Source organism: Danio aesculapii, chromosome 17 (genome assembly GCF_903798145.1).
Source record: "Danio aesculapii chromosome 17, fDanAes4.1, whole genome shotgun sequence".
NCBI lineage: Eukaryota > Metazoa > Chordata > Actinopteri > Cypriniformes > Danionidae > Danio > Danio aesculapii.
This window is the reverse complement of record NC_079451.1, coordinates 18,557,487-18,575,013: the sequence shown is the minus strand read 5'-3', so window position 1 is coordinate 18,575,013 and position 17,527 is coordinate 18,557,487. Positions and strand designations below refer to the sequence as shown.

At 35.3% G+C, this 17,527-nt stretch overlaps 1 protein-coding gene across 1 annotated transcript in view; it reads left to right on the top strand.

The window, feature by feature from the left end:
• The window catches only part of fut8a (fucosyltransferase 8a (alpha (1,6) fucosyltransferase)), a 163,010-nt gene that overhangs the window by 74,349 nt on the left and 71,134 nt on the right, over positions 1-17,527 (top strand). The gene's annotated exons all lie outside the window — the stretch shown is intronic.

The window sequence follows — 17,527 nt, the reverse complement described above, 5'->3', positions numbered from 1 at the left end:
GTACAGGTGAATTGGGTAGGCTAAATTGTCCGTTGAGAATGAGTGTGTATGTGTGTTTCCCAGAGATGGGTTGCAACTGGAAGGGCATCCGCTGCATAAAACATGTGCTGAATAAGTTGGCGGTTCATTCCGCTGTGGCGACCCTGGATTAATAAAGGGACTAAGCCGAAAAAGAAAATGAATGAATATTTATTTTATTAAACAAACCAAAGTGTTTTGGCGCAAATAGCGGACTTGCTTTGAAGTGCATCACCTCAAATGTTATTCGTTATTCTTTTTTATTAATAACTGACCAACAAAACATACATTAAAATTAAGGAAAAATGATAGCAAAACAAATTCGTTTCAAAAATATATTTTTTCCAAGAAAAATATATGAATTAAATTTTGTTTGTGCCCCTCCACTACTCAACTATATGGGTGGATGATTTGTTTCGCTCTGTGGAAAATAAGGATTTAATTATTGCTTCACTATGATTGTTGTATCATAAACCTCTGTCATATATTTGCTATTTTTATATGTTATTAACAAATTAAACATATACAATTTTTTTATATTATTAGTTGTCTGCAAGCATCAGTGTTTATTGAGATTGAAATACGATGAAAAAAATTGAATTAAGATAAGAAATATCTTTTAAGCAACACTTGTGACTGCTTTGGGAAATAACCCTCATCGTAGATGTCATAAGATGACTAATCGTGAAGGAACGTGTAGTCTGGCCAATTTGTTACCCATGACAAGTCAAGATTTTATCAAGAAAACAAATAGCATAATCTGACATAGTGACTTTCGTAACCGACAATAAAAATTGTGTGATCTGACTTTACAGTGGAAAAAGCTACACACTGTATCAGTTAGGATTAAATGAGTTGTTGCCAAAGAACACAATCATGCTAGAAACATATTATTAACTGCAATAAATGTATCCAGTGATAAACTTGTTTACATTCAAACAGCAATGTCCTGCAGCCAATAATTGTAAGCTGTTTATAACAGAGATTTTGTTATGGTTCGTTTCTGTTATGTTGTATGGTTGATATTAGTTTGTGTGCTCATGCACATCAACAGCAAAGGATGGATCTCAAATGCTCATATTAATATACAGTAGCTCAAGTATTCAGTGTGATTCACACAGCTACAAATACACACAAGCTGATACACCTATGAGGGAACACCAGATTGCCTTAACAGGTGTTGCCTGCTTAATGTGACACTTATTGAATATAAAACTGATGAAAGAGACAAACCAAAGCTTTTCCCTCCTAATTGCCCTCCCACCCCCTGTTCGAACAGACCCACTCTTTTGCATAATTGTTTTTTTTTTCTATACACACATGCACCGGTTCCTATGAGAATGTATCTGTTCTCTCCGAGCAGGTGTGACCTTTTCTCTGATGATCTGTGAGAGCCGCAGGCCAACCCTTTTACACAGCGTGTGTAGTTTGCCCCTCATACTTTCTCACCTTTATGTTTTTTGCAGATATGCAAATTTCTTGCAACTTTCACGCTTTAACCACAGCCTATCGCTATATGTATTTCTCACCCTCACACAAATTGGTCTTGACCTAGATTTTAGGTTGTAAACTAAAGCTATTGCACAACATAATTATATAATGTATCTAACATATATAACATATACACTACCAGTCTAAAGTTTGGGGTCAGTTTTTATTTTCATGTTTTTTAAAAGAAAACGAATTTGTTCATCAAGGCGGCATTTATTAAATGTTAAAAAAATGTTCAATTGAAAAATATTTATTCTAAATTTAAATAACTGCTTTCTTATTGTATGTTGTTTCACATTAAATTATTACCGAATTCATTGCTTTTATTACCATTACATTAATAATAATAATATTAATATTAATAATAACTTATATTACAGTGATTTCTGAAGGATCATGTGACTCTGAAGACTGGAGTAATGAAGCTGAAAATTCATCTTTAAAATGATTGGAATAAATTATTAAATTAAATGATAAACTACTTTTAAAAAGTTATTTTTATAGTGCAATAACATTTTACAATCTTACTATTTGTACTGTATTTTTGATTAAATGAACACCTTGCAACCTTGGTGGGCAGGAGACGCTTATTTTAAAACATTTAAAAATCCTATTGACACCAAACTTTTGACTGGTAATGGATATTTCTAGGCCTGTTAATCAATTATTATTTTTAATCTAGCAATTATTCAATCAAATTAATTGCACATTAAAAGCCTTAAATATGACTGAGAAATACCTCCAAAAGTCATTATTGTGTTAAATGTAAATAGCATCAAGTACAATAATTGTTTAAAATTAATTTAGAAAGGAAACACAGCTTTGTGTTGATCAGAGATGTACAGTACAAAACTTCTACTGTGGCTTTATTGGTAATAGTTTTGCTGGCAAATCTAAGCAAGAGCAGACAGTATTGCCTAAAATAGATTACTGACTTATTTACTAAACAGTTGAAATAAAACATTTATAATTCATATTTGGAAATATAAAGTTACTATTAATCAAAGGACGTTAAAAATGATTCCAACAAAAATATGAAGCAACACGGCTGTCTTCAAATTGTGATAATATAACATTTTACTGAGCAACAAATAATCATATTGAATTAGACAAGAATAGATCATGTTTTAGAATGTAATTAGGATGTAATAAAATACCATTGTTTTAAATTAACATCATAATATTTTTTCTGTATTTTTGGTTAAACAAATGAAGCCTTTGTGAATATTTCACAATACTTCCCCCATGAGAAGACTCATGCTGCATTCAAATCCTCCTGGGACGTTCTTGCTTAACGTTCTTGACAAGTCATTTTAAGTCAGCTGCGATCAAGTCACTTTCATCAGCACAAAAATGGTGTTGTACCTACTATTGATAAATTAATTAAAAATACAGCAGGGTTTGTTAACTCTGCTTGTTGACAACAAAGAGCAAATAATTCAACTGGGAATTAGTTTCAATTTTGTCACTGACAACTCACAGGAGTTGACTGAACATCTGCACCAAATTTGGAGTTTCGCACTCATATTAACACATATGATGCAGTTTTTAGTGCATTCAACTTGTACATACAAATTATCCAACATGACTTGAATGCACCATCAATGCTGGAGTTATGTCTGCAATAGTGGAGCACACATCAGTTTCAAATCAGGTGTGCCCTTCCAGTGGTGCTTTAGTGCTGTGCGCGTCCTCCTGCCCTTCTCCCGTTGCGAGTTTGGACTTGGGCCTGGAAAAAAAGCGGGCCAGGAGTGATGATTGGAGGGTAGAGTACTCTAACACAGTAATTGTGCCACGACCAAAAGGAATTTGCAAACTGCAACCTCAGAAGAGGGTTTCTAAATTTGATGCCTGAGCTAAAACTTTGTGTTTTCTGTTTATTTACAGTTGTGAATTGCATTATGGGACCTTGATCTCTGCTCTGTCAATTTTTAATGTTGAAAGTTCAACTCTACATTTTAACAAAGCAGCTTTTATTGCCATTTAGGTAGTTTGAAATAATATCATGTGCAAAATATAATGTATAAAGCAATAAATCTGTAAAATAATAGAAAATCTACTGGCAGCTTGTTACAATGTTTTTGTACTGTAACATACAACAACCCAGACAATATATCCAGTTAAACCATTAAAAATGTTAATAAAAGTCACCTTTTCCCAATGTTTTTATGTTAAAAGTTGTCTGAAGAAAGATCAAGATCTCACACCATGATTCAAAAGCATAAATAAATGGGAAAAACTAAAAACATGAATAACAAAATGCGAAAAACTACAATTTTTTTTTTCGTATATATTACGGCATCTTTACTAAATAACTATATTTGAACATACTACAGTTGACTTTCATTTATTTTCAGACAAAAACATTGAGATAATTCTCAGCTTATCTACTTTTATAGGAAAAAGTCATGCAGGTTTGGAATGACACAAGGCACAGTAAAAAAAAAAAAACATTTTCATTTTGGGTGAATAATCCCTTTGACTTTTAGAAACTCATCTGGAGTTCTGTTCCATTTCATTGCGTCTAGCTGTTTTATACAAAACCATGTGGCAGAAAAATAATGCACGACCACCGTGGTCTTTCATACATGATCATTTTTCCCTTTGACGCTGCTGTGAATTTTTAGGATGCAGTCATTATCTCAGGATTTAATCTTAGTATTTCCATGAAAATGTTTTCTGTTAGCTTTGGACCGATTCATACTGAATATCAGCAGCCATTTGGATCGACTCCATTTGAAGTATTGTTCTTTTTTTTAACTCTGATTCCAGAAATCTCTAGTCGTTTAATCCTTCCAAATATTTTTGATTTCATTTTCTTTGTGAGCTTTTGGCTCCATTCCAAATTTAAGACATGATTTTACTCACACATGAATTAAAGCCCACATTTACATGTAATCCATTTCACTACGCAAACCAGATAAATGCAGATTCCTGCAAGACCTCACCCTGGGGGCAAAGGTTCATTCAGCGCTTCCTTGAGACTTTTACAGAAAGTACGCTGCTAAGGTTGGTGTGTTTAGATTTGTGTGTTCAGACATAACCAAGCTAACTGCATGGGTTGCTTTAGTAGAGACATAGGCGTACCCACAAATGTGACAAGGCATTCAAAACGGATGCAGGGAAAATGGAAGTGCATCATTTCACCTTCCAAATAAGCACCCTGTCGAGACGCATCGCAATGTATACCAATTTTTCTTGTGTGAAAGAGCAGACAGTAATGTTATGTGCTGCAATCATGGCTTCTCTGTATGTAAAGTACATATGAATACTTCCTTCATTTCACTTTTCAGATGCAGTGTTTTATTTTATTTTATTTTTATTTTTATTTATTTATTTTTTTTCCTTTATTTTATTGCCATCCAAAGAGTTTTTGGAAAGCATTTGAAGTGTCGTCTGAATTTTTCATTGAAAATTGAGTTATTTCACTTTAACGACCATGAAAAGAACCTATTGTTTGCCATGAAACTGAAATTACTGACTGATAAAATGGTCATTTTAGAATAAAATTTCAGATGGCATCTAGAGGTTTATGCAACACAGACTTTATGTGAAAACGTACCCCTGTATACATTTCTGGAGAGCGCAAATGATGTAGCCAAAGTGGTATGACACTGCTGATGGCTTCTGTTTATTTTCGCTCTACCAGCTGACCACTTACCTGTGTGGATGGCTTATCCGCTGTTACCAGTTTTTTCCAGTGGCCTGCTGCATATGGTGGTGGACTTGGGATGCAGAGAGGAGTTGACCGAGTTGATAAGGTTCGAGTCTGACGAAGAATGGTTCCAGAAAGTATGTAGAACAAAAACAAAAGGCAAACAATGAAATCAAATAAACAAGTAAATAATAAGGTGATATTGTGGTTAGATCTGAAAACATGGTAAAAATCAAATGGCTGCGAGAGCTTTTTTTGTTCTGGATTGCTTTTTAAAGCGGGTTAATCGGTTCTTTTGAAAACACTATTGAGGAGAGTGGATCAGTCGATCGGTCAGTCAGTCAGTCAAACAGTCAGTCAATAGCGGCCCCTGGTGGATTTACGTGAAAATAGCAGGCGCAAATGGCACTCACAAGAGAAATTTGAGATCTCAAAATACGTACACACAAGCCTCTGGTGGATTCGCAAAAATAAAAACAGCAAAATTACAAACCTCCTGGGATGTATTTTGCACTGTTCAGAAATGTATACAGGGGCATGTTTCCACAATGAGCCTGGGTTTTTGCATTTAAAATCTTCATTTGAATAAAGTGTTGATCTGAAGAAAAACATGATAAAATCTAGATTTTTCTGGCCTCAAAACATTGTCTTTTTCTCTACTTTTTAGCCTTCTGTTCACACTGAGACAGTGTATTTTTCTACACAAGATGTTGCAAAAGAGACAGTGAATCAACATGCAGGATTTGTGAAAAGCATTGTGAAAACAGGTAGGGTCGAGCATCAGCAAACAATAATATGGAAGGCAAGACAAAGGGTTAATCCCAAACAGGCAAAAGTTCAGGGCAAGTGGCAAACAGTCATCAAATGAGAAACAGTCCAGGGTACAAATACAAGCAAGGAAACGTTTACAACAGTTATAAAAAACTTAGCAGTAAGCATGTGAGTGTTACACTCACCAGCGATCTAGATACTTCAAATCTGCCACCAAATGGACTACAAATCCTGTCATGCACCTCCCACACACACACCTGTTCTGATTTCCCCTGATTACACACACAGACACACAGCTGAAGCTTGTCATCACTGATTCCCAGTACTATAAATACATCTCACTCCCTCACAGTAGTTGCTGAGTCTTGTTGTTCCTGTAACCATTTCGAAGCGTTTTTCCTTGCCTTGCTTTCCCATGCCGTGTGCTCCTGTGATTGACCCGTGCCTGCCTGACTATTCTGTATAATAAAGACTCTGCATTTGGATACTAAACCCTGTTGTCCAGCACTCGTATTGTTACAGTGAGAGTGTTTGGCTTAAAGGAGTAGTTTACCCAAAAATAGAAATTATCCCTTAATTAACTCGTCCTCAAGCCATCTTCTGTCTATATGACTTTTATTCTGTCAGACGAACTGAGACTAATGTTCAATTTTCAAATTTTATTTATAACTACAGTTGGCTTTTATTTAGCATAAATCTGTTCTCAAACTAACCGATACACAGCCAGGGAGTTAACGCATATTTTATGAAGCAGATCGATGTGTTAATGTAACAAAAATATTTCCCCTTTTTAATTTATAAACTCAAATTACTGTGTTATAATCTTAAAACACTTAAACATAAAGCTTGGATTTGCAGTGTGGTTGTTGTAAAACATCGACAAAAGTCATGACCCTAAAAAAACAGAGCAGTTAGTCTCATTTTGTGTTTGTCGCTGTCCTTGTGTGATATGGCCTATTTAACCTGCTCACATTGAAAGCCCATGGGTTGTAGATACTGTACAAAACATGACATGCTTGTGTTTTTCATCTTCCTCTATGATTAAAACATTCCTCTCCTACAGTACCTGCACGGAAAGCTTACAGGTTATCAGCGATTCCCACAGGACACTGGATCCGTACAGGAGACAGACTGCATAATGTAGTGTGAAGGCAATGGGAGTGGTCCATAGACATGTAGGGCTCCCACAATGCACCTCTATACTGGAATGAAAAGAGCTGACATTTTGCACATCAGTATGGGAAAGGAAATTAGAGAGTCTATTATCCTTGCTGTGTGCAGTGTGTGAGTGTGTGTGAAAGAGAGGGAGAAAAAAAGACAATCTTTAACAGTAGAAAAGCGCCATTTTCATTTGCAGCTGCATTAACTGAGAAATGTCAATAAACATCATTTCAAAAAATCTACTGAAGATGTAGGAAGTAACTAACAGACGAAATATCAATACACTACTGTATTGTGATAGTCTGTCATCGCAACATTGAATCGATAGGTATTTTAAACAATTGTATTTTAAAGCAGTGGATTACTCAGATATAAAAGCTCTGTCGTCTTTGTTTACGCTCTTGCCGATTGAAACCTGCGTGTCTTTCTTCCTTCTAAAGAACACAAAGGGAGAAATGTTGAAAAATGTACCGTTGACGTCAAAACTGATGGGATGAAAGTCATACAGGTTTGGAAAGACACAAAGGTGAGTAAAATGATGACAGGGTGTTTATTTTTAGGTGAAACGTGCCATCTTTTTATCACCTTTAAGAAAAAGCATTGCATATGACGATTATGGGCAGCGCAGTGAACTCTTTCATGTCACTTTGCAGAACTGAGTTATGAAAATCCTAATGGTGAAAGTCAAAGAAGCATGACTGCACACATGGCTGCTCATCTGTATCAAGTGCATAGGCCGACTGGGGTTTTTTTGCTGCGTCAACAAGAGCAAGCTGATTTCAGGAATGTCATTAGCAACAACATTGTGATATTGTACATGCCATTGCAGTGTATACAATGTAAGCTACCTTACAAGTTTACCCATTATAATCAACAAAGATATGAGACAAAATATGTTAAATAACTCATGCTAAACTAAAATTGTTTTGCTGCTTGTTCAAACTACTTATTTAAAATGAGCTGAATCAATACAATTGTTGAGTTTTTTTTTTTTTGTGGGACAACTTAGTTTTTTTTGTCAATCCTCTTTTTATTTGTAAAAAAACAAATTATAATATGTTATTTGAATCTATTTGTGTTGGGATAACATGAAGGAATTATGTGGAACCAAGCTTTTTTAAAGTGTAGACTAATATAATACTGATATATTTGTTTAGCTGAAATACGATGTGTTGTTTTTCACAAATATGAACTTATGTTTTATTAATCAACATTAATAATGATAATATCAAAAGAAATAATCTCTAATCAACTATAAATACTTGCAAAGGTAAAATTAATGTAAAAAAATCACCTGAAATTCAGTACCAAGAGGGCAATATTTCATCTTAAAGTGTTAGTTTGGGCAAAAAAATATTTTTTTGTGCGATTTGTTTCTATTTTTAGACCAGCACAACCCTAATTTTCACGTTTTGTGCCGTGTTGTTTAAATAGCAAATCCATTTGAACCAGTTAGTGGACTCATGAGCCTGCTGGTCTAGAATGGAGGTGTGTTAAGGTGCAGTGTTGGCGCGTTGCTATTTTAAAAATCAACCTACTGAAAGCTGGTCTAAAGTCCAGCGCAGAGTGCTTCAGTCATGCGCCTATGCAGGTCCAAATGCTTACACATTGCTTAATAGCAACACACAAATATCTTTACATATGAAAAAAGGATTAAAATGTTACAAAAATTATTATTCTCTACATAAATATAAAAACCACTGGCTACATGCCTCATCTCAGGGGGCTTTGTTTAGTTTATTGATGACAATTTGCATTTGTATAATGTTATTATTGTTATTGTGAGAATTATTTATCATATGCATATTTATATTTGCTTTAAATAAAATAAGTTTAAATGTGTCCGCCTGTCGGGTTTTGGAGCATATGCATCACTATGGGGCATAAGAATAGGAAGTGTGTTTGGATATATCTTGTTCATTTTTTTATTTGCTGGAAATTAGAACTGAATTTAGAAATAGTTTTGAAACTAATCTTTGCACTTAACAAACGAAATTAAATATGCAGGCTAATGGATGTCTTTAGTGGAGTGTGTACAAAACTGTTTCCTTATTCACAAAAGTAAAGGAGTAAAGTGTAAAAGTAAAGTAAAGAGAAAGTAAAGTGGCCGAATGGAGGAGGCTCATTCTTTATCCTCGCGCTACAGATGGTCTGTTTAATGGTTTTCTCACTAGTGAAGCGTTCAGTTTTTCCTCTTACAAAGTCCACCATGCAAATAGCAAATGTGCCATGGCGTGACACAACTGACTCTTAAAGGGAATGGGAGACAAGACTCTGATTGGTTTAATGCACATTATGCTCAAAACACACCCATAACTCATTAAGAGAATAAGCTCACCCATGTTAGACCATGCGCCAGGGTGAAGAGCGTATTTTTCCATCCTTCAAACTGCAAAAATGGATACGGTTACGCCCTTAATGCTTTTGCGCCCTGCGCTTTAGACTATGCGCTTAGATTTTTAAGATAGAGCCCTTAGTTTGTCTTCGGAATGCAAATTAAGAAGTTTTAGATGAAATCCGAGAGCTCATTGAGCTTCCATAGACTGTGGCTCAGCAGTAATCATACAAAGCTCAAAGAATGTTTTTTGAGGCAAAAAAACGTGAAAAACAATTATGTTTGCCAATGTCTTTTCTTCTACATTAGGTCTGGGTGCTCCAAGTAAACGTGCACTCTAATCAGATGTGAAAGATGAAGATGAACAAACAATTTTTACAGTTTTTTATGATGCATAAAAGTATTCTCTGAGCTTTCCGTGATTACAGTTAAAGCACTGAAGTTTCTTCTCACGACCATTGCTGTCTATGGAGTATGAGAGAGCTCTTGGATTTCATCTAAAATATTTTCATTTGTGTTCCAAAGATGAACAAAGGTTTCAGAGGATTGAAATGACACAAGAGTGAGTAATTAATTAAAGAAATTACATTTTTGGATGAACTAACCCTTATTATTTGCTGACACTGATTGTGATATGGGCGACACGGTGGCTCAGTGGTTGGCACTGTCGCCTCACAGCAAAAAGGTCACTGAATCGGGTCCTGGCTGGACCATTTAGCATATCAGTGTGGAGTTTGCATGTTCTCCCCATGTTCGTGTGGGTTTCTTCCAGGTGCTCCGGTTTCCCCCACAGTCCAAAGACATGCACTATAGGTGAATTGGGTAAAACAAAGATTGGTCGCATTGTATGTGTGTTTGAATGGGAGAATGTTTCCCAGTACTAGGCTGCGGTTGGAAGGGCATCCACTGCGTAAAACATATGCTGAAATAGTTGGTGGTGTATTCTGTTGTGGCGATCCCAGGGACTAAGCGGAAGGAAAATGAATGATTGTGATACTGTATATAGCGGACGTCTCCAATCAGTTAGTCTGCTTAAACTCCACCTCTTTTTTCAATTGGCTACAAACTTGCATTCAAATCTGCCTCCACTCAACATCCAATTGATAAACCCTATACCCAGTGCTCATTCTTGGATGTTTGTCAAAATACAGAAGAACAGGTCAGCTGTTACTTCCACTAAATGTTTTGTTTTTTGTTTTAGTAATAGTTTTCATTAACAATGACCTTGCCTCTAACCATTTCACTCTTTAGAGAGTTTGCCTCTCAACCTCAATTTGAAACGAGAAGAGGAAGAAAGATACTTGAAACCCTGCCGAAATCCACCCTAACCTGAGCAGGCTGTTGTTCAGCCCCTGCACGCTTTCATAAATGCAGGCATTAATTATGGATTTATTGCTGTCCTTGTCTGTGCGCTGCTGTGTCACTATGCAGATCTCAATTATTCATGAGCTGTAGGAGCAGGGTAACGGGTGGCGCACTCATGCGGGACGGTGCAGTTTACAGATTATTCCTCTTTCAGTATCAAATCGTCCGGTTCACTTTATTGCAGTTTTTTAATGACTTGCTCCCCATTTCTCATTTAAAACTAAGACTAATGGCAGTCAGTGGTGACATTTCTGTAATGAGGATGTTGAGTGTGTACTTAACACTCACACTCTGTGATATATGTTTGTGTGTGGAACTGGGAAGCTCATCTTCACCCCTGAGTGTACTGAGTTAATTATAAGTTTAAATAAGTAGAATGTCATGCTGAAGAGGCACTTTATTTAGTGTAGTAAAATGATATGTCCTCCTGCATTACACACTTCTGCCCTAGAGAAATGACGTGTCGTTCACTCTTTTGCACACATTAAATAAAGGAGTTTCATATAGATTGGACAAATGCTACACTTTTATAACATTTTCGTATTTGCTTGATACCCATTTGAAATGGTCGTCATGGTTCCTAACACTGAAAATAGTCGGATTTCTAGCACTATGAATAATTTAGCTCTACCATAATAATTTTCCATCCTATTTCTAACCCATACACATTATTCTAATTCAGACCATAGAGTGTGATGGGCCTTAGTCACAGCAGTTTCGTAAATACAGTATATTAACTGTTTTTACAACTGTACATTACAGACATTTGTATATGGCATGATATACAGTTGAAGTCAGATATATTAGCCCCCCTGAATTATTAGCCCCCCTGTTTATTTTTTCCCCCAATTTCTGTTTAACAGAGAGAAGATTTTTTTCAACACATTTCCAAGCATAATAGTTTTAATAACTCATTTCTAATAACTGATTAATTTTATCTTTGCCATGATGACAGTAAATAATATTTTACTGGATATTTTTCAGGACACTTCTATACAGCTTAAAGTAACATTTAAGAGCTTAAATAGGTTAATTGGGTTAACTACGCAGTTTAGGGTAATTAAGCAAGTTATTATATAATGATGGTTTGTTCTGTAGACTATCGAAAAAAATAAATAGCTTAAAGGGGCTGATAATTTTGACCTTAAAATGGTTTTTAAAAAAATTAAAAACTGCTTTTATTCTGGCCGAAATAAAACAAAGATTTTCTCCAGATGTTCTTGCTCTGTTAAACATCATTAAAACAGAAAAAAAATTCAAAGGGGGCTAATAATTCTCACTTCAACTGTACTCCTGTAAAACATTGAATTACATAACTATTTAAACTGCTGAAATATCATAAGTCATATTTATTGTAAGTATACATTCTGTTGGTGTTTACAAAATGCAGGATTACAGATGCACTTGTTTGCAGTTACCAAAACCATTGGATATTTGTAAGCCAGGCACATTATGGATACGTACCCTTGTATACATTTCTGGACAGACGTCCACCAGAGGCTGCTGTGTATGCTTTTTCAGATCTCAAATTTCTCTCGCGGGTGCCATTCACGCCTGCTGTTCTTGCCACTATCGACTGACTGACTGACTGACCAATTGATACCTCCACCAACCCCCTTCCCTAAACCCAATCAACAGTGTTTTCAAAAGTAATCTTGAAAAAGAAAAGCCCTTGCGGCTGCCTGATTTTTACCACGTTTTCAGATCTTACCGCACAAAAAGAAACAGAAGCCATTGGCGGCATCATACCGCCAAGTAGCGTTTGTTTGAAAGACGAAATACAGCCATATGTAGCTCTGGCTACATAATTCGTGCTCTCCAGAAATCTATACGGGGGTTTGTTTTCACTATGAACCTGTGCTGGCTATTTGACTATACTGTGTAATGGCTATAAAACTAACTTATTGTGTCTTGTCACTACAGGAAAATGAAATTAGTTTAGGAACATCATTTGTGAGGACTAAATTTGCAGAGCCCAGCACAATAGAAACTACAGTAATGCTTGATGTCGCTATTGACTGCCTTTCCAGCAAGCATTTTTTGTTTTTAAAAGATGTCTAATAGATGTCTAATAGACGTCTAAACATAGTGTCTTGCCCAAAACAAGGCTAAATTTGGGCTATCTGTGAAAATCTAATAGACGTCTCTAAGAATAGGCCTAAACTAGACTAGTCATCAAATAAACAGAACTGAACGACTACACATAAAAAAGTCTCTCTAACCTGTCTATTTGTTTTGGGCTATTCTTAGATGTCTATTAGATTTTCGCTGACAGCCCAAGTTTAGCCTTGTTTTAGCCAAGATGTCTACGTTTAAATGTCTATTAGACGTCTATTAAACACAAAATTGTTTGCTGGGTTATGTCACTTCAGAGTTCCTAGTAACGGTTCAATTCAAACTGGAAAATGGTCTCTAGAGGAAATTACTTCTCAGGGAACAGGCCTAGTTGCTGGTTCCTGTGACTGAGTTCCTGTATGGATAGGGAAGTTCATTATTGGTGTTTACACAGCAAGCATTCTTTGTGTTTAAAAAAAAGTCTAATAGATGTCAAAACATAGACTTCTCGGCTAAAATGAATTTGGACTTTCAGCGAAAATCCAATGACGTCTATCAATAATTTAAAAATAGACTAGTCATTTTTTAAATCTGTCTATTTAATTTAGACTATTGTTAGACCAGGGGCAGCACGGTGGCCCAGTGGTTAGCACTGTCGCCTCACTGTAATAAGTTCGCTGGTCGAGTTCCTACTGGACCAGTTGGAATTTCTGTGTGGAGTTTGCATGTTCTCCCCGTGTTGGTGTGGGTTTTTTCCGGGTGCTCCGTTTTCCCTCACAGTCCAAAGACATGTGCTGTAGGTGAATTGGATGAACTAAATTGGCCGTGATGTATGAGCCTGTGTGTGAATGAGTGTGTATGGGTGTTTTTCAGTACTAGGTTGCAGCTGGAAGGGCATGCGTTGTGTAAAACGTATGCCAGAATAATTAGTGGTTTATTCCACTGTGGCGACCTCTTAAATAGAGACTAAGCCGAAGAAAATTAATGAATGACTATAGACCAAAACTAGCCTTGTTTTAGCCAAGACATCTATGTTAAGATATTTATTAGATGTCTTTTAAACACAAAATTGCTTGATGGGGATTGTTATTGTCAAGAGGATTTATTTATTTATTTTTTTTCTACTGAGCGGGATAGCATTTAGTGCATTTACTTTAAAAATAGCATTGATTTTTATTATTATTTTAAATTTTTTGCTTTTATTTGCGTATTGTGTGTGGTAATCGTTTCATAGAAGCTATTAGGTAGTCAAAACACTGCTGTATTGCGAATAAAGGATTGTAGGGTGCTAAATAAAAGTGTGCTTACAGTTGCACATTTTTGTAAGGCTAAACAATACAGTATGTTGAAACCATTTTTTAAGATTAGTTTCAAGGTATGAGCTAGGCAGATTTGAAAAGGAGCTTTTCATAATGAATGTTAGAATACAGTATTGACACAGCGCTAATGATACAAAAGAGCAGAGAAACTCTGTAATAAAAAGGACAGCAGCTCATGTATTAGAATATAAGCTGATTTCAGTATATGCCAGCAGGAGTGTGGGTAAACCCAAGTGTAGTTTCTGTGTAGTAGTGCCCCATGTGTGCACCCCGTCGACTGCAGTAGTGATGTGCATAAATAGCTGCCGGCCCGCTACACTGAGACACTAGCAGAAGGTCACTCTATTGATTCAGTCCCGCACTGCGGCCTTTGATTACCGGGCCTGACACACCACCGCAATCTATAATGCATTGTATATGCTCTGTACAGAAATCCATAATGACTCTCTATATTCCGCCCTCATTCATAATGAAGGATAAACGGTGCCTACGTTTCCCAAACTGTCAGATAGGCCTCTATCCGTCAGTCTGGTTTTATATGCACAGTGAGTGGCACATTATTCCAGCTCTGTAAATGGTTTACTTTTAAGATATGACTGTGGAGGCTTGTGGGTGTGCTGCGTGCATTAACTTGAGATTGTGATACAAGAGCAATTGGACTTGTGATTGCACATTTAAGTAAATATATGAAAGTACATGCAATCGCAGGTTAAGCTGGAGTCACAGACTGTGTGTGTGTGTGTGTGTGTGTGTGTGTGTGTGTGTGTGTGTGTGTGTGTGTGCGTGTGTGTGTGTGTGTTTGTGCGTGTGTGCGTGTGCGTGTGTGTGAGTGTGTACTGGTTTATCTTGGATTCTTGGGGACAGCCTAAACTGAATGCGATGTGATAAAAAAAAAAATTCGCTGGATGTTTTATTCATGATAAAGTAGATCTTCAGCATTGAAAAAAAAATAGAAAAGAATGAAAGACAGAAAGAAAATAAGATAGTAAAAATGTGTTAGATAAATCTGTATTACCTGTTTATTTTTCATAAATTGCAGAAAATTTCAACATAGACTCATTCTGAAAACGTAGCCCTTTATACATTTCTAGAGATTACGAATAATTTTTTTTTTCATTTATTTATTTATTTTTTTATTAAACATAGAATACAAAATCTCATAGAGGTAAAAACATAATTACAAATCAAGTACAAAACATTCAGCATTTAAACCTAGGGGGTTCATATTACAGGTAAGGCAATAATAAAAGTAATTAAATAAATAAATAAATAAATAAATAAATAAACCTCAAAAGATGAAATTTATGAATGTCCAATGATAATTTTTGAGCACAACAATTAGGTAATTTTAGTGAGGAGTAATAGAGTTTAAGTTCGTTTTAGAAATGTTCAAAGCTTGGGGGACAGGGAGATCGCAAATTAGGTAGCCGGAAGTACGTATGGCTGCATTTTGTTTTTAAAACGAACGCAACGGGGCAGCGTTTTCTCGCTTACTAGCTGAGCACTTACCTCCATGTGGACGGCTTTTTTGGGTCAACTGGTGCTTTTGAAAACACTATTAGTTGGGTTTAGGGAAGGTGGAGAGTGGGACAGTCGATCGGTCAGTCAGTTGACAGCGGCCTCTGGTGGATTTACGTGAGAACAGCAGACACAATATAAAAATAAAGTCATCATACACAACATTATCAATCTGCATTACAAAGGTTTTTAATTTTTTTAATTACACATTTTTAGTGTGAATTTTCCAACCCAGGCTCATTCTGGAAACGTACCTCTATATATATATATATATTTCGCACCGAATGGCACTCGAGAGAGAAATTTGAGATCTCAAAAAGCTTACATAGTGGCCTCTGGTGGATTTGCGAAAACAAAAACCTGCAGAATAATGTAGCTCCTGGAACGTATTTTGCGCTCTCCAGAAATATATATATATATATAGAGGTACGTTTTCAGAATGAGCCTGGGTTGGAAAATTCACAGTAAAAATGTGTAATTAAAAAAATTAAAAACCTTTGTAATGCAGATTAATAATTTTGTGTATGATGACTTTATTTTATATTGTGTCTGTTTAGCTATTTACAAATTACACCTTTTTTTAATTCAACACAAAATGCTTCTTTGTAATATTTTAATATCTCAGAGTGTTGTAGTATTAACATTTAACAGATTAGAGCTGGGATATAATATAGTTTACATTCTAGGATTTAGCATTTACTTTACCATGCTCTAATAGCTTAATATAGGTCAGTATATGTTGAACAAACCAAACTTTTCTGTCAGTGTTATGGATAATTAGGATAATTAAACATGGTTATAGTCTAAATTACCTTTTTAAAATCTTTTTATTTTCTCATGTGTTAAATCTTTAATTGTGATTTTAAGTTTTGTCATTTTTAAATGCTTTTAGCATACAAAAAAACAAAACAATAACACGTTCCATTAGGGAGAGTTTGACATATGTAGTAGAGAACTACAGTCTGCAAGATACCAAGTTGGTTATGTTGGGTTTCTTTGATATGCAATAAATTTGAGATGATCTATCTTTCACAACAAATGAGTACACTTCATTTCTAATGCAAGGTGTGTGTGCTTTTAAAATGTATCTATTGAACCATAAGCAGTGTTATTTTGGTCATTTTATATATTGATAGGATATTTATTAAAAACAATATGTTTTTAGATTGTTGTAGTGAAGTGTTTTAGTGGTATGAGCAATTTTTTTTCTTTAGCTTTATATTTAAGCAATAACATTAACTGGAACAGAAAGAGTACTTTCAGGCCATTTCACAATACACAGAATGTCAGATACAAGTACAATATCTTTAATAAAATTAAATACATTATAGAGATGTGTGTAGGCTCCACAGCTCAGTGCTTGCCAAACCAATCAAGCCCATAAAGAGCTACAAATCAGCATTATAATGAAATAATAATAATAATAATAATAATAATAATAATAATAATAATAATAAAAAGCCTTATTGGATTTTAGGTTTCATCTTGTCATTTATTTGTACATTTTTCTTGGCTTTTAGTTAACTTTTATTATATTTTAAGGTTTTATTTTTACAGTGCTGCAGTTCTTACGGTTTTATAATATCTGTTATTTATGACTGACATCAATGCCAGGCATAAGCCATTCTGGATATGTAGTAGATTTTTTCACTGCATTTGACCATATTACTTTAGATATTACTTTAAACCAGAAGCTAGTTAGCAGGTCTTGCCAGGTTTTATCTTAAGTTTTAAGCCGAAAAGAAAATGAATGGATGAATGAGTTTGATTTAAAATCTCATCTATGACAGCATAAACAAAAATCACAGAACATTAAAATATTTAGTAAAATAGTTCAAC